Genomic DNA, 18,972 nt, shown 5'->3' on the forward strand with positions numbered 1-18,972 from the left:
TGTTCAGAATTTTATTTGGAAGTCCGTAGTTAAATTAGGCTTGAAATAGCTAAAATAGGAATTTAAGTTTGGTCAAGAATTTAAGTTTGGAAGTTTGACCGGGGAGTTGACTTTTTGATATCGGAGTCGGAATCCAGTTCTGAAAATTTTTATAGCTCCATTTATGTCATTTATGACTTGTGTGAAAAATTTTAGGTCAATCGGACTTGATTTGATAGGTTTCGACATTGAATGTAGAAGTTGGAAATTTTAAGTTTCATTAAGCTTGAATTGGAGCATGATTCATGGTTTTAGCGTCGTTTTATGTGATTTGAGGTTTCAAATAAGTTCGTATGATATTTTAGGACTTGTTCGTATATTTGGTTGAGGTACTGAGGGCCTCGGGCGAGTTTCAGATGGTTAACAGATCAAAAGTTGGACTTAAAACAACTGCTGCAATTTTTCTCTTCTGCTGAAAATTCTGGGCTGTGATCGAGCCCAAGATAGAGGCCCAGGATCGAGATCCAAGATCGAGGGTCATGATCGAAGGTAGGGCTCAAGGGTCATGATCGAAGGCAAATGATCGAGGGCCATGATCGAAGATACGATCGATGCCGAGGATCGAGGCCATGATCGAAGCCACGATCGAGGCCACGATCGAGGCCATGATCGAGGCTGAGGATCGAGGCCATGATCGAGGTCGGGGATCGAGGCCGAGGATCGAGGCTATGATCGAGGGCCATGATCGAACTACGATGGAGGCCGAGGGCTGCCTAGGCAGAATTATAAAGGAGAGCATTCGTCCCATTTGCCATTTTTGACAAATTGGAGCTTGAGTAGAGGCAATTTTTGATAGATTTTCAAGGAAAGACATTGGGGTAAGTGATTATAACTCGGATTTGGTAAATATACACAAATATATCATTGTTTTTATCATTTAATTAGTGTTTTGAGATTGAAATTTGGAAATTTTTTGAAATCTCATAGAAACGAATTTTTGAGATTTCGGTATCGATTCAGAGTCGGATTTGAGTGAAAATGGTATGGTTGGACTCGTAATTGAATGGGTGATCGGATTTTGTAACTTTTGCCGGATTTTGAGACGTGGGCCCCACAGACGAATTTTTAATTAATATCGAGATTTTTATTGAAAATGTAGTATTTTCTTATAGAATTGATTCCTATAAATTTTAGTGATTGTATCGAATTATTTTTGGTTAGATTCGAGCCAATCAAAGTTGGATAATCGAGGAAAAGGCCTACTAGTGGATTAAATTGGAGCAAGACGAGGTAAGTCTCTTGTCTAATCTTGTGAGGAGGAAATGTCCTCCTTTCTTGTGGAGCCGGTCGAATGCCTCGGCAGGATAGATGCATCTATGGATCGCACTATACGTCCCTCAGCAGTGTACACGACACTCTGGATCGGGCCATACGACCTCGGTAGAAATCGTGCCTAATAATAATAATTAAATGATACTTGGATAGTTTATTGCATCTTGTAAAGCTAATTGATAAATTGGAAATTTATTGGAATTGAAGGAATTTAATTAATATATTAAGAAGTGTTGCATTTGAAGGATTTTTATTATTTTTGCTAATTGAATAAAATTGTTGATTAACTCTGTGAATCATGCGGATTTAAATAAATTCTATCTCATTCTATTTATTATTGTTGACCCTTAGTGAGTGTCAATGTCGACCATCTCGTCTCTACCACTTCGAGATTAGGCTTGATACTTACTGGGTACATGTTGCTTACGTACTCATACTACACTTGCTGCACTTTTTGTGCAGGATCTGAAACAGGCACTAGTGGAGGACCTATCATCGCACATCCACGTTATCTAGAGGCGTAGTGGTGAGCTGCCTTTCTGAGCCGTTCTGCAGCTACCAGTGCCTCTTCTGGCATTATTATTCTGTCTATTTTTATTTCAGACAGTATGTGGAGTTTTGTATAATCTACTAGGTGCTAATACACTTGTGACACCATGTCTTGGCACACACATTGGTAGAATTTGGAATTGTATTATTTTCTTGGATTTAAGTAAATCAGTATCTTTTCTAATTTCTTTAATATTGCTAGAAAAATAATAAAATTAATTAGAAATATTATTCTAAAAATAATTAATTTATGTTTAATTTATTTGTTGGCTTACCTAGCTGTAGTATTAGGCTCCATCACGACCTATAGGTAAAACTGGATCGTAATAACATGGTATCAGAGCATTAGGTTCACGTAGGTCTCACAAGTTATGAGCATACCTAATAGAGTTTTGTGAATCGGTACGGAGATGTCTATACTTATCTTCGAGAGGCTATAGGGTGTTAGGAAACTACCTTTATTCATATTCCATCGTGCAATTGATATAGTACTAAATATTTTTCTCTTATTCTCTCACAGATGGTGAGAACCCGCTCTATTGAGGTTCCAGACCAGGGAAAAGCTACTCCCCAGTTGCTAGAGGTCGAGGCAAAGGCCGAGGGAGGGCTCCAGCCTGTGGTAGAGGGCGAGGACATCTCAGGACTGTTCCAGTTATACTGCTAGTGGGTCCAGTAGAGAATCCCATTATTGAGGAACAAGGTGAGGTGCCTGTGGCAGAGCCAGCTCCGGTGGATTTCACATCTGCACCGAGATTCCAGGATGTTATGGGTCGTATGCTGCGGTTCATGGACAATATGACTCAGGCCAGTTTATTTCCAGCAGACCCATCCACATCTCAGGCGGGCGGGGGAGCACAGACCCCTACCGCGCATGCTCATGGATAGGCAGCTCTTGTATATCAGACCTAGGGTGCACTACCCGTGGGTGGAGCCCAGCCAGTGGCAGTAGCTACACCTGAGCCCAGTCCATCTGCAACCGCCGATCCTCAGAAACTATTGGACAGATGGACTAGACTACATCCTCCTGTCTTTGGGGGTGAGCGACATGAGGATCCCCATGATTTAATTGATCGGTACATGGATAGACTGTACAACATGAGGATATTGGAATCTCATGGGGTAGACTTTGCTATTTTTCAGCTAGAGGGCAAAGCTCGTAGATGGTGGCAGTCTTATGTTCTTGGTAGACCAGCAGATTCTCCTCCCATGACTTGGGACAGGTTCACCTGTATTTTCCTGGACAGGTATATTCCACTCTCTCAGAGGGAAGAGTTGCGGTTTCCATTTGAGCAGCTCCAGCAAGGTCAGATGTCAGTGACCGATTATGAGGCGAGTTTTTCTGAGTTATCTCGCCATGCACTTATGATACTCCCTACTGAGGAGGAGAGAGTGCGGAGGTTTGTTGCGGATTTACATACTGGCATTCAGGCCACTATGGCTAGAGAGGTTGAGATGGGTACTTCTTATGAGCTAGTCATGGAGATAGCCCGCAGGATTGAGGGTGTACGTCAGCAGAGCCGAGAGCAAGTTATGAGAGATAAGCGGTTCAGGTATTCTGGAGAGTTTAGAGGTGCTCCGTTTGTGGGCAGAGGTCAGTTCGTGAGAGGGCAATCCACCAGGCCCCCATATCCAGCACCACCGCCTCCTCGAGGTGCTCCAGTCTGACCCTATATCAGTGCTATACCAGAGAGTTCTTATCGCCCACCAGCTATTCAGTGTCCTCCTAGTGGGCATTCAGTTCCCCAGGGCCAGACTCTTAGTCAGCAGCCCTCCGCACGGAAGCGTTGTTACGAGTGTGGGGACCCATTCATATACAGAGATTCTACCCCAGGTTTCGGGGTAAACTAGTGCAACAGGGTCAGCAGCCTATGATTGCCAGACTAGTTGCTCCACCAGTTGTCCGACCACCAAGAGGTGGAGTACAGTGGGTAGGGGTCGTCCTAGAGGTGGAGGTCAGTCAGGCGAAAGTCAACCAGTTGGCGCTCCAGCTCAGTTTTATGCCTTTTCGGCCAGACCAGATACAGAGGCCTCAGATGCCGTGATTAAGGTATTATTTCTATTTGCGGCAAAGATGGATCAGTATTATTTGATCCAGGATCTACGTATTCATTTGTATCATCTCTATTTTCTCCATTCCTGGGTATTTTTCGTGAGTCCTGGAGTACTCATGTTTATGTGTCCACTCCTGTGGGCAATTATGTTGTTGTGAATCGGATCTACCGGTCCTGTATTATTACATTCTATGATTATGAAACTATAGCAGATCTCCTATTGATTTAGATGACCGATTTTGAAATTATTTTGGGCATGGACTGGTTATCTGCATATCATGCTTTTTTAGATTGTCATGCCAAGACTGTTACCTTGGCTATTCTAGCATTGCCTAAGCTGGAGTGGAAGGGTTCGACTATTAGTTCATTTAATCGAGTTATTTCTTTTATAAAGGATCAACACATGGTTTAGAAGGGTTGTTTGGCTTATCTAGCCTATGTTCGAGATACTACTGCAGAGACTCCGGCTATTGATTCAGTGCCTGTAGTTCGGGATTTCTCCGATGTATTTCCTTCAGATCTTCCAAGTATGCCACATGATTGTGATATTGATTTCTGTATTGACTTGGCTTCAGATACCCAGCCTATATCTATCCCACCATATCGCATGGTTTTGAAAGAATTGAAAGAACAACTTGAGGAGTTACTATCCAAAGGTGTTCGTCAGACCGAGTGTATCGCCTAGGGGTGCACTAGTATTATTTTTGAAGAAGAAGAATGGAACAATGCGGATGTGTATTGATTATTGCCAATTAAATAAAGTCACTATTAAGAATACATACCCATTGCCGCGTATTGATGATTTATTTAACCAGTTGCACGGTTCTCAGGTGTTCTCTAAGATCGACTTGAGGTCGGGGTACCATCAGTTGAAGATTCGGGATTCGGATGTTCCGAAGACTGCTTTTCAGACTAGATATGGTCATTATGAGTTTCTAGTGATGTCCTTCGGTTTAACTAATGCCCCGACAACGTTTATGGATTTGATGAACAGGGTATTCAAGCCATATATTGATTCGTTTATGGATTTGATCGAGGCCTTGATCGAGGCCGAGGATCGAGGCTATGATCGAACCACGATCGAGGCCGAGGGCTACCTGGGCAGAATTATAAAGGAGGGCATTCGTCCCATTCGCCATTTTTGACAAATTGGAGCTAGAGCAGAGGCGCTTTTTGATAGATTTTCAAGGGATGACATTGGGATAAGTGATTCTAATTCGGATTTGGTCAATATACATGAATATATCATTATTTTTACCATTTAATTAGTGTTTTGAGATTGAAATTTGAGAAATTTTTGAAATCTCATAGAAACGAATTTTTGAGATTTCGGTATCGATTCGGAGTCGAATTTGAGTGAAACTGATATGGTTGGACTCATAATATAATGGGTTGTCGAATTTCGTAACTTTCGCTGGATTCCGAGATGTGGGCCCCGCGAATGTATTTTTAATTAATTTCGAAATATTTATTTAAAATGCAGTATTTTCTTATGAAATTGATTCTATAATTTTTGGTGACTGTATTGAATTATTTTTGGTTAGATTCGAGCCAATCAAAGTTGGATAATCGAGGAAAAGGCCTACTAGTGGATTAAATTGGAGCAAGACGAGGTAAGTCTCTTGTCTAATCTTGTGAAGGTAAAATTACCCCATAGGTAATTAAAGTAATAATTGCTGCTAATTGTGGGGGCTGCATACGCACGAGGTGACGAGAGTCCGTGCATAGTTACTATTAATGCTAAAGTCCTAATGGTGAGGATTTTATATATATATATATATATATATATATATATATATATATATATATATATATATATATATATATATATATATATGAAATCTCATATTCTTGATTTTCTGTTTAAATTAATTAATTGTTAAGAGAAATTGTTCTTCCTCCCGAATTTATCTTATAATAAATATACTCTCCTTCCAGAGGTACATAAAAAAATATTCTCCTTTCTTGTGGAGCGGGCCGAACACCTCGGCAGGATAGATGCATCTATGGATCACGCCGCATGTCCCTCGGCAGTGTACATGACACTCTGGATCGGGCCATACGATCTCGGCAGAAATTATGCCTAATAATAATAATTACACGATACTTGAGAATTTAATTAATATATTGAGAATTGTTGCATTTGAAGGATTTTTATTATTTCTGCTAATTGAATACAATTGTTGATTAAATATGTGAATCATGCTGATTTAAATAAATTCTTTCTCATTCTATTTATTATTGTTGACCCTTAGTGAGTGTCAAAGTCGACCATCTCGTCTCTACCACTTTGAGATAAGGCTTGCCTTGCTGGGTACACATTGTTTACGTACTCATACTACACTTGCTGCACTTTTTGTGCAGGATCTGAGATAGGCACTAGTGGAGGGCTTATCATTGCATATCCACGTTATCGAGAGGCATAGTGGTGAGCTGCCTTTCTGAGTCGTTCTGCAGCTACCAGTGCCTCTTCTTGCATTATTATTCTGTCTATTTTTATTTTATACAATATTTGGAGTTTTGTATAATCTACTAGATGCTCATACACTTGTGACACCAGGTCTTGGCACACATCACCCTTCGTGCTTTTACTCTCAATCTCACCATAAAATCAATAGAAACGGTACGGCATCACCCTTCGTGCAATAACTCTCATATCATGGTACGACATCACCCTTCATGCTTTTACACTCACACTATGGCACGACATCACCCTTCGTGCATTAACACTCACAATATGGCACGGCATCACCCTTCGTGCATTAACACTCTCCCTTACCGTAATGCAATGAACAATTAACAACAGGGAGATAGAACAACATGTACAAGCCTTACTTTAACATTGGTTCCACAATATAAATCCCAACTTTGAAATAAATACTCAAATATCACCAAAAATCCGTAAACATGATAAGAACGATCAATTTAACAATACTAGTCTAAACACATAACAATTAGGCATAAGAAAGAGACAATATAAGAAAAATGGGAGAAAACAGGGAAAACATGTAAATTTGCGGCGCATAAGTACTCGTCACCTCACATATACGCCGCTCACATGAATTTCACATAGCAAATAATCTGAGGTTCCTAATTCCCTCAAGTCAGGGTTAGACACAACACTTACCTCACTCCGAAGGCCACTTAATTCTCAATCACAGCTTTTCCTCTAGAATTCACCTCCAAACCACTCGTATCTATTCAAAAATGACTCAATAACATCAAAAAGTGCTAAAGGAATTAATTATATTGCATAAATTAATTTTCCCAAATTTTCCTCCAAAAAGTCAAAAAATTGACCCCGGGACCGCTTGGTCAAAACCCGAGGTTCGAACCAAAATCCATTTACCCATTCACCCCCGAGCCCGAATATATAATTGGTTTTGGAATCCGGCCTCAATAATTCATAAAATATAATGGGTAATTGAAAGAAAATGGTTTAGAATCACTTACCAACACTTTGGAGAAGAAAATAACTCTTGAAAATTGCCTCTAACCGTTTGGTTCTTAAAATGTTGAAGAAATGGCTTAAGTCCCGTTTTCATTCAGTTTTTCAGTATTGGGCGATAGTGTACATCAGGTTCGTGAGGCCACTGTCGCGTTCGCGAAGAGTATCGACTGCCAAGCCTTCGCGTTCGCGATGGTTACCCCATGGCCTTCACGTTCGCGAGACCATGCTCACGTTCGTGATGAAGGATCACTTACTCTCCCCCAAATGTGCCTAACACTATGCGTTCGTGAGGAGCTGGTCGCGTTTGCGAAGGATAATGCCCCCATCGCTTCGCATTCACGACCAAGCCTTCGCGTCCGCGAGGATGAAAATTCCAGCTGACCAGTTTACTCTTTGTGTTCGCGAGAGTACCTTCGCAAACGCAAAGAAGGACATGCCAGAACACCTGCTGCAGCAAAATACCAGATTTTCTAAGTCCAAAACATCCCGTGGCCTATCCGAAACTCACCCGAGCCCTCGGGGCTCCAAACCAAACATGCACACAAGTCTAAAAATATCATGCGAACTTGCTGGCGCGATCAAATTGCCAAAATAACATCTAGAACTCGAGCTGGGGACCTCCGAATTTGATTTTAGGCATACGCCCAGGTTCCATAATTCGATACGGACCCACAAGAACCGTCAAAATACGGATCCGGACCCGTTTACCAAATATGTTGACCGAAGTCACCTAAAATCAACTTTTAAGGCATAAATTCTTATTTTCATCAATTTTCAACATAAAAGCTTTCCTGAAATATGCCCGAATTATGCACGCAAATCGAGAAGGATAAAAATGAGATTTTTAAGGCTTAAAAGCGCAGAATCGAGTTCTAAAACATATGGTGATCTTTTGGGTCATCACACACAAATAGTCATACCAATCAAAATTATATAACTACGTTTTCTAACACAAAAATTATAAAACTTTCACATACTCATAGAAAAATTATAATTGCCAAAAAATTCACCTTCCGAAGTAATTTTACTCGATATTATTCATTTTTTATCTAATAAATATTAACCAAATTAAAATATGATCGACTCTACCCGACCTAACCCAAAACCCATATGCATAAATAAAATTTACTAGAGAAACATAAGTGAATAAAATCTACCCCTCTCCCCCTAAATATATGATATTTATCCTCTTATCTATATTTTTTATTTTTTTCAAGATGTTCATCAAAAATGATAGTACTTATTGTCTCTAGAGATCTCTGATCCGAAATCTATCTCCTTATCTTACATGATCTATTGATTTATCTGTGACCTCTTGTCTAGCCATAACTGGGCTCTTCCTGAATCAACTACTAATTACTCGTTGGTCCATTCTCATATATATATATATATATATATATTCTGCATAATCCCTCTTGGGATATATCCTTTGTCTTAACTTATCTCTCTTGCATAAAACTTCTTGGAAATAAAAAATTCTTTCATTAAAATTTACGAATTAATTAGTTCGGTAGTGATCGGTGCGGTTGATCACGCCCAATTATGCCTTATAAAAAGGACTAAGCGGTCGTTGCAAATATAATCCGGTTTACAAGTCCGGAGTCGAATCCCACAGGAAAATAACTTGTTAATTACAACTAATCATTTTGCACGAATTCAAGTAATCAACTTTCAGAAATATTATATAACAATTTGAGAGTATACTAACTAAGATCAAAGTAATTAAAAATACAGTAATTTATAACTAACAAGGCAAATATTGTAGACAAGATTTGGAAAAGTCTAAGGTTATGATTTCCCCTATTGTCGGAATCTTCCCCGCTACGTTTCTTATAAATTTGCCTAAATATTTTCTACCGATCGTGAGTACTTTAAGTGTCGTAGCTCTCTCTCTCGAGTAACTACTACAAGTTACTAGACGTATTATCTCGAACTATGCTAGCTGGCACTAATATACCGCTCACGACGATCGCACCAAGGCTTTGTTATCTCTAATCCCGCCTTTAAGCCCTCCGTATCGATCTCTCAACTACGTTAGGAGTGATGTTGTTCAACAACTACCTAAATGTACACTCTCTCTCGAGCAATATACACACTAAATAGGCACAGTTAATTGAGAGCTCTTCAATTTACAACAATAAAAATATAGTTGAACAAGTAGAAAAAAATCAAAGGCAAACCTATATTAAATGCAGTAAAGAATCATCCTCAAATAGGTTCTATCAAACCTTAGATAAGAGAATTTAGCTACTCATAAATACAACAACAATCAACATAATGTTTAAAGACATGAAACTACAAAGTAAAGAGATAAAGGAAGGGAAAACTCGTTTGACTCTTGCTCCACAGTGCTTGGCAGCCTATTTCTTCTCCCAAATCATGTCCAACCCTAGAATATCTCATTTGGGAAGTATTTATGTCAATCCCTCGGTCCAATTTCGGATTTGGGTCCTTTAACCCGCGACTTTTATTTATCGTGCTATAGACCTCGCAAAGCCTGGTCTATAGCGCGGTCTAAACCTCGTTAGGAGAGCTCTGTAGCGCGGTCTAAACCTTCCTGGGCGAGCTCTGTAGCGCGGTATAATCTTTGCTAGGCGAGCTCTGTAGTGCGGTCTAAACCTTGCTAAGCCTGGTCTACAGCACAGTTTGGATACTTGATGCTTTTGTGCTCTTTTCTTGTATTTTTGTCCTCTTTTTGTGCAATTTTTATTTGATGATTCTTTCCGGTGTTCCTACACATAAAATAACACAATTTAGCTCAAATAGTGCACGATAACTCATTAGACCAACAAAACATAGGGCGAGTAATTTGCTACAATTATAGTATTTTGGCATCACATCACCACCCCACACTTAAACGTTGCTCGTCCTCGAGTCAACCACCAATTCCTAGAGCACTTTTATTTTCTTTTAGCACATCCGAAGCATACCATACCTATGACTATGGTTGATAGCAACAATTAAGCTTTTAGCATATGTCTTCGACCCACATTTCCCTTAACTTTATGCCATACTTCAAATCTTGATTCAACAAATGGACAACATGTTTCTAGCAATCCTAACCTCACAAACCGACTCAATATCACAATGCATTCATGGCTTGAACATTTAATATCATAGTGAAATCTAATAACACCACCTATCCCTTGCAAAATCATGTGCCCTCACAACAAGAACAAAAGAGTAAGTTGAATCCACACATTCGAATCAAATACTCAAATATATTTTAAGGATTCTCATATATCAAAGAAATTCCTCACTCTCACAAAGAAGTCACATGCATGCACAGAGTACCATTGGCTTGCCCACTATGTAAATCTCTACTAATGTAGGCTTGCTCGATCTAAAATCAATTAGGACTTTTTATGGTTGTAATGTTGGCTTAAGGACGGGTAGGATAAATTTAGGAATAGTGACTAACCCTCTCAAGCACTTTAACACATCACATAATAAACTTTAAGCGCAAATTATTCAATCAACTTCAATTTCACAAACATTATCACCCCCAAAAAGATTTTCTCTTTCTTTAAGCACCACATTAATTCATACACACTAGCAAGGACAAGATATGCTTATTTTCCTTTGCTACATTTTTTTTTTCAACAATACTTTTTTTTCTACCCTTCCTTCTAGTGGGGTATTCCTTACAATACAAGTGCACATTTCTTTCTTTCATTGGTTCCACTCAAAAGCCACCCAAGTTTTATCCTTACTTCTTTTACTGCTCATTTTATAATTAAAGTGCTTTAAGAGGTAAAAGGATCAAAACAATAATAATTAAGAACAAAGGGGTATAAGCTTGTAATATGATTACCAAATAAATGTTTATAGGCTCAAAAGGGTTGATTAGGGATAATTTTTATTGTGGTAAGGATTAAGCTCAAACAAATCAAAGAAAGTCTAATATAATTTTTCAAACCAAGCAAAACCTAAAATTTCGTTTCAACTCACATATTGGGCAAGTTCTAGACTCTAATGCAATGATACAGACTAAACAATTTATTACCACATGGCACATGACTCACTAAGGACGGTTCCATTCCAATTCTCAAACAATTATAAGTATTCACTGAGCCACAAAATATTAAGCATTAAGCACAAAGTGACACAAGCCATAAAAATGAGATATAGGCATTAATATGCTATCTAACTCAACAAGGCATCATAAACAACTTCAAACCATAGGGAAGGTAATATACATGCTAGATCCTAAATATGCTACTATCAAATTAGTCAAAGGCGCCTAGCATTTCTTATCATTTTTTAAATTTTATTCCCTAAATTCTATTCTAATCTAAAGACAAGACAAAAACTACTACCCGGTTCAACTACATCCCGTAAAAAAGAACCGATGCACAAAAAAAAATCACTAGGGATTATTACCGATGCACAAAGAAAAGTTACGAGGGATTATATATATAATTATTTTTTTTAGACTTAAGTTCCTCAAGAAAACTGCCTAAGAGATCCATCGTCGGGAAAAGTCCAGTCATTTTATTTTTTTAAAATATTAAATAAGGGGAAATACGAAAATAAAATAAACATTAAGCACACAAACTAATTAGTTTATCTAATATTTATAAATGAAAGAGAATACCTTCTACCCCACACTTAGATCATGCATTGTCCTCAATGCGTATATAAATTCATAAATACAAAAACATGTAAGGTGGTTGGAAAAACTCCTTGATCAGTCATCGTCGAAGCCTCCATCTGCATATGTCCAGTCCTCATCCTTTGCTCCCTCAACATCATCATCCTCGTCGGACTGCTCTGGATCTTTCCTCGTACCTTAGATGCTTAGGAAGATTGAAGTGTTCTTTTCAATTGATGTCTCAAGTGAGTGAGAGTGGATGCAAATCGTCTTCAATGAAATTTGTGTGAGGGGGGAAAGGGAATAAATAGACGGGCAGTGTAGTGTGTTTAGTGAGGTGTGTGTCTTTTGTGTAGTGTTTTATTATAGAGAAATTAGAAAATAAATTAGTATTTTAATATAAAGAAGTTAGAAAATAGTGTAGTGTTTTAATCTAAAGAAGTTAGAATATAAAGTAGTATTTTAATCTAAAGAAGTTAGAAAACTAAGTAGTATTTTAATCTAAAGAAGTGAGAAAACTAAGCTTACAAGAATATTAAAACATCACTTACCTGGCGAGGCTTTCTCCTTAGAGAGGTTAGAAGCAGGCGACCCGAGCTCCATTGCGAGCTTAGAGGCAGGCGACGCGAGCTCTATTTCGAGCTTAGAGGCAGGCGACGCGAGGGCTGCTGCGACATGGACTTCACTACAACCCATGCGACGCGAGGCTTAACGAGATGATTTTTTGAATGGGCGAGGTTTGATGCGAGGTAAGTTTGAAAAGCAAAGAAAACTTACATCGCGATAACCCGAGCGACGCGAAGCAAACGCGAGCTAGACCTTGCGATTACCCGCGCGACGTGAGGCTAATCTTATTGGGCAAGCTCCCAAGCGAGCACTGGACAGTAGGGTGTGAGGTTCATGGCGATCTCTGAAGCTGAGTTTTTACAAAGAAAATGGGGAATGGCCATTAAAAATAATAGTGAGCAAGAACCATGGCTGGCGACGCGAGCAAAGGACCGTGCGAGGATATCTCTAATGCATGCTGATAACCCAGCGATGCGAGATCACAGCGAGAAACTTACCTGGCGACGCAAGATCACAACAAGAAACTTACCTGGCGACGCAATCTCCTTAGCGAGCTGTGAAGAAGGAGACACAAGGCGTAATGCCAGGATTTTCTCGCTATTTCCCTTGCGCCGCGAGGCTGCCGCGAGATTGGTCTCGCTATAACCCTTGCTGGGCGAGCTCTATAGCACGCTGAACACTGGGAGACGCGAGATGGAAAGCACGTTGGATAGCAGGCAATGCAAGTTGTGTCGCAAGGTGAAATATTTGCGACGCGAGGTTTGCTTCCAGGTACGTTGTGCATTGAACTGGGTGTCGCGAGGTACGCAACGTTATTTGGAGTTTATGCATGTAATTTTTATTTCGTTTCATGAACAACTCCAAGTGCCATAATTTCCATCATGCTCCATTACCTGTTCAGACACCAAGATTAAATTAAAAACTTGTTAGTGCATAAAACAAACGAACATTTATAGTTAAGCTATAATAAACTACGAATTGGGTTACCTCCCAACGAGCGCCTGATTTAACATCATGGCACGACGCATGAGATCAAAGTTAAGGTTCACTCAACAATTGAGGCTCCTTCAAATGAATCACCGATACAACTTTTTCCTCATCCATGCCAAGGTAATGTTTCAACCTTTGCCCATTAACTCTAAACATGTTCGTTCCATCCTCGGATTAAAATTCTACAACTCCACTTGAGAGTACTTGCACCACTCTAAATGGTCCCTACTATCTAGATTTTAGCTTATCGAAAATAGTTTCAATCTTAAATTATACAACAACACGACATCTCCGGGTTTGAAAATCCTCTCTTGAATATACTTGTCGTGCATGATCTTCATCCTTTCCTTGTACAGCCTGGTGCTTTCAAAAGCATGGTAACGGAACTCATCGAGTTCATGAAGTTCTGTGACTCTACTCGTACCAGCGGCCTCCATGTCAAGATTTAATTGCCTTAATACCGAGGAAGCTCTATGATCTAGCTCCACCAGTAAGTGACACGCCTTTCCGAACACCAATCTCTACGGTGACATACCAATCAGAGTTTTGAATGCAGTGCGGTAGGCCCATAATGCATCATCTAATTTTTTCGCCCAATTAGTCCGAGTCGTATTTATAGTTTTGGTTAAAATGCTCTTGATTTCTGTGTTTGACACCTCAACTTGTCCACTTGTTTGTGGGTGATACGAAGTGGCAACCTTATGGCGTACGCCATATTTTTCCAGCAACTTTGCGAAGGCTCGATTGCAGAAGTGAGTTCTTCCATCACTGATGATCGCCCTTGGAGTTCTAAATCGGGTGAAGATATTTTTTCTTAGAAAACCAATAACTCCCTTTGCATCATTTATTGGGAGTTCTACAACTTCTACCCATTTCGAGACATAGTCCACTGCTACGGGTATATACTTGTTGTTGTATGAGCTGACAAATGGTCCCATAAATCGATTCCCCATACATCAAATACTTTCACTTCTTGGATTAGGTTCATGGGCATCTCATGTCGACAGGAAATATTCCCTGTCCTTTGATACTCATCACAGTTTTTTACCCAAAAATGTGCATCTTTAAAAAATGTCGGCCAATAGAAGCCCGATTCCAAAACTTTAGTAGTTGTCCTTACTCCTCCGAAATGACTTCCATAAGGCAAAGCATGACATGCCTGCAAAACAGAAGCTTGGTCTATCTCAGGAATACATCTCCGGATCATGTTATCAATACAAATCCAAAACAAATATGGTTCATCCCAGAAATACATGCGACAATCACGAAAAAACTTTTTCTTCTCCACAAAAGACAATTCATAGGGAACAATACCGCTTTCCAGGTAGTTTGCAATGTCTGCATACCATGGCGCTTCCTCAAGGCTCGTGGCTAACAGTTGTTCATCCGAGAAAGTCTCCATGATATCTTCCACCTCAACCTTCGTTTTAGCTTCTTCAAGCACGGACAAGTGATCGGCAACTTGGTTTTCCGTTCTTTTTCGGTCACAAATTTCCAAGTCAAACTCTTGTAGCAGTAGAACCCATCGAATCAGGCGCGACTTTGCTTCCTTTTTATCAATTGGGTACCTTAGAGAAGCATGGTCAGTATAAACAATTACCTTCGAACCTATCAAGTAGGATCAGAATTTTTCAAATGCGAACACAACTGCTAACATCTCTTTTTCTATCACTGTGTAATTCAGTTTAGTGCCATTTAATGTTCTACTTGCATAGTAGATTGGATGCATGATTTTATCTTTTCTCTGTCCAAGTACTGCTCCCACGACATGGTCACTTGCATTACACATCAGCTCAAATGGTTGCTCCCAGTCGGGTGCAACTATGATAGGTGCAACATTAGCCTCTTCTTCAATCCTTCGAATGCTACCCTGGAGTCATCAGAAAATACAAAAGGGTGATTTTTTTCAAGTAATTTACACAAAGGGTTAGCAATCTTGAAAAAATCTTTTATGAACCACCTGTAAAAACTGGCGTGACCAAGGAAACTTCTTATTGCCTTGACGGAAGTGGGTGGTGGCAGCTTCTCTATTACGTCAATCTTGCCGTGGTCCACCTCAATGCCCTTACTTTACACTAGGTGTCCCAAGACTATACCTTTCTGTACCATAAAATGGCATTTTTCCCAGTTTAGCACTAGATTAGTCTCCATACATCTCCGCAAAACTCTTTTAAGATTTCTAAGGAAATTATCAAAAGAGTTTCCCACCACTAAGAAATCATCCATGAAAACCTCCATTATATCATCTACCATATCTGTGAAGATGTCCATCATTCACCTTTGGAATGTGGCGGGTGCATTGCATAGGCCAAATGGCATTCTCCGAAAAGCATAAATTCCATATGGACAGGTGGATGACATTTTCTCTCTATCCTCCGGGGCGATAGATATTTGATTGTACCCCGAGTATCCATCCAAGAAGCAAAAGTGGGACTTCTCTGCCAATCTATCTAGCATCTGATCAATGAACGGCAAGGGAAAATGATCTAACCGGGTGGCCTTGTTCAATCTTATGTCCATGCAAATTCTCCATCTCGTGACTATTCTTGTTGAGATTAACTCATTGTTCTCATTCTGCACAACAGTCATCCTTCCTTTCTTTGGCACACACTGAACTGGGCTAACCCAATTGCTATCTGAGATGGGAAAAATAATTCCCGCATCTAATCACTTGATCACTTCCTTCTTTACAACTTCCTTCATGTTAGGGTTCAGCCTTCTTTGATATTCTCTAGAAGGTTTGTGCCCATCTTCCAATAGTATTTTATGCATACAGAAGGCCGAGCTGATACCCTTAATATTTGCAATGGTCCAACCAATTGCATTATTGCACTCTTTTAACACCTGAAAAAGTTGTTCTACCTGCACATCTAACAAACCAGATGAGATAATAACATGTAAAGTCGAATTAGGTCCCAAGAAAGCATACCTGAGGTGAGATGGTAGCGTTTCAACTCCAATTGTGGTGATGCTTCGATCGATGGCTTGGCTGGAGGGGTCTTTCTTTCTTCTGAGTGTAAAGGCTCGAATTGGAGCTCTCTTTTCCAGTACCCTTTCCGTTGAAGAGCCAACACCCATTCTGCCAAGTCCTCACCATTTACTTCTTCTAAGTTCATAAGGCAGGCTGTTAGAGGGTCTTTTGCATTAAGTGCCTTATCATCTTCCTCTATGATTACATCCACCGTGTCTAACAAAGAGCAATTTGAAAACTCACAGGGTCGCCGCATAGACTTTTGCACATTAAATGTTATCTCTTCACTATTCAGCCTCATTTTCAGCTCCCCCATTTCACAATCAATCAGATCTCTCCCTATGGCTAAGAACGGCCTTCCCAAAATTATGGGAATCTCCTCATCAACTTTGCAGTCCAGAATGACAAAATCTGCGGGAAACACGAATTTTCCAACTTGCACAAGTACATCGTCAAGAATACCTGATGGTCTTTTCACCATTCGGTCAGCTAGCTGCAGTAACATGGATGTGGGCTTTGACCTTCCAATTCCTAACTTTTTATAGATAGACAATGGCATCATATTTATACTTGCTCCCAAATCACACAATGCTTTGGCAAAATGCATAGCTACCTATGGTGCATGGAATTGTAAAGCTTCCAGGGTCGGATAACTTCTCAACTATAGGTCTTGACACAACAGCACTACAAGTTTGTGTCAACGTGTCAGTTGCCAAGTCTTGGGAAATCGAACTTACGAGACATCAAGTCCTTCATCATTTTTGCATAACCGAGCATCTCCTTCAGAGCATCAATTAGAGGAATGTTTACCTGAATTTGCTTCAGTATTTCCATGAATTTTTTGTACTGTTCATCCTTCTGATATTTGGCCAACCTCTGTGGGAAGAGTGTCGGAGGTCGCTTCTTTGCTGTAGCTTGAGTTAGATCCTTCTCAGGCACTTTTTCTAATGCCTTCTCCTGCACTTTCTCAGTCTCTTTCGCAACCTCTTTTTCCATGTTTATTTTCTTATGGGATGGTTGCACTCTTACTTATGTTAGCTCAGTTGACTCATCTAACTCAATTGGAACCGTCACAAGTGTTTCAGATGACCGCCTCTCACGAGCAATTTCTTGCTCTAAATCAAGATCTCTACCATTTCTCAGGCTCACCGCCATAAGCTGATTCGGGCCCTGCTCCTTCGGATTGACATTTGTGTCTGCAGGTAAAGTCCCTTGGGGACGATTATTCAGAGCCATAGATATTTGGCCTAATTGAATCTCAATACCTTTTATCGCTGACTCATGTGCTTCCACCTTCTCTTGCATTTTTTCATTAGACCCAATCAGTTCTTGCAACATTCCTTTAATTTCAGACAACCCATCATCTTGTCTCACTAGTTGTTGTTGCTGAGGTTGTTGATAAGCTAGCTGTTGATTATGCTGACTGTACCCATGTTGCCTTTGGTAAGGTACTACTTGACCCAGTGGTCACATAGCTCCAGGATTGTTGGTGGTATTGTATTGTTGATGTGCTGGTCTATATTGCTGATTTTGTTACCCCCAATTCTGACCACCTTGCCTCTGGCCTCTATAGTTGCCCACATAGTTCATGTTCTCTTGATAGTTTTGGTTGTCACTTTCACCACTCCATGAACACATGTATGGTTGGTTAATACATAGTGTACATAATCTCCCATTAGTCGTGTCAACTATGTGTATTTGCTTTTAGCCTGATTTATCAATCTTCTTGGTGAGGATACTCATTTGCGTCATCATAGTAGCCATATTCTCGGCTATGGAATTGTTTGGGTCCAATGCTACTGAGTGAACTATAAGGGTGATTGTAGTGTCTCTTGTCAATCAGCCTGAGTTTTGAGCCATTTTATCTAGCAAGACTTTACATTCTCTAAATAACTTGCTCAAAAATGCTCCACCTGCTGAAGCATCAACATTGGCCTTCAAATTATCCGCCAATCCCATGTAAAATCGTTGTCCCAACATCTGATCTGGAATGCCATGATGTGGACACTTAACCAGCATACCTTTGAACCTCTCCCACGTTTCTTGTAATGTTTCAGCTGGTTTCTGCCTGAAGCTCAATATTTCATAAACTTTCTTGGCGGTCTTATTTGGTGGGTAAATCTTGTTCAAAAACTGCATGACTAATTCCTCCCAATTGGTAATGAAATTTATGGGGAGCGAATAAACCAAGTCTGGGCTTCTCCTGTCAATGAGAATGGAAACAACAACAGTCTTATTGCTTCAGGTGTTATATTCGGTTGCCTTTGCGTGACACAAATTGACAGAAAAGTTTTTAGATGCTGTTGTGGATCTTCAATGTAAGACCCGGAGAACAGTCCCTTGTTTTGCAGCAAATGTAGCATGTTGTTTATGATTTAAAATGACTCCATTTGTATCTGAGGGACTGCAATTGCAGTTGCCAAATTTTCAGTAGTGGGTTGTGCCCAATCATACAAAGCTGCTTCTGGCACAAGAGGTGCCACACCCT

General features: G+C 39.9%; 1 non-coding gene across 1 annotated transcript; it reads left to right on the forward strand.

Moving 5' to 3' along the window:
* The first annotated feature begins 18,474 nt into the window (after nucleotides 1–18,474).
* Nucleotides 18,475–18,577, forward strand: LOC142178639 (small nucleolar RNA R71). Its single transcript, XR_012706910.1, has one exon. It is a non-coding gene; the product is annotated as a small nucleolar RNA R71 (small nucleolar RNA).
* Nucleotides 18,578–18,972: the final 395 nt, after the last annotated feature.

The sequence above is a fragment of the Nicotiana tabacum genome, chromosome 24 (assembly GCF_000715075.1).
Source record: "Nicotiana tabacum cultivar K326 chromosome 24, ASM71507v2, whole genome shotgun sequence".
Taxonomy (NCBI): Eukaryota; Viridiplantae; Streptophyta; class Magnoliopsida; order Solanales; family Solanaceae; genus Nicotiana; species Nicotiana tabacum.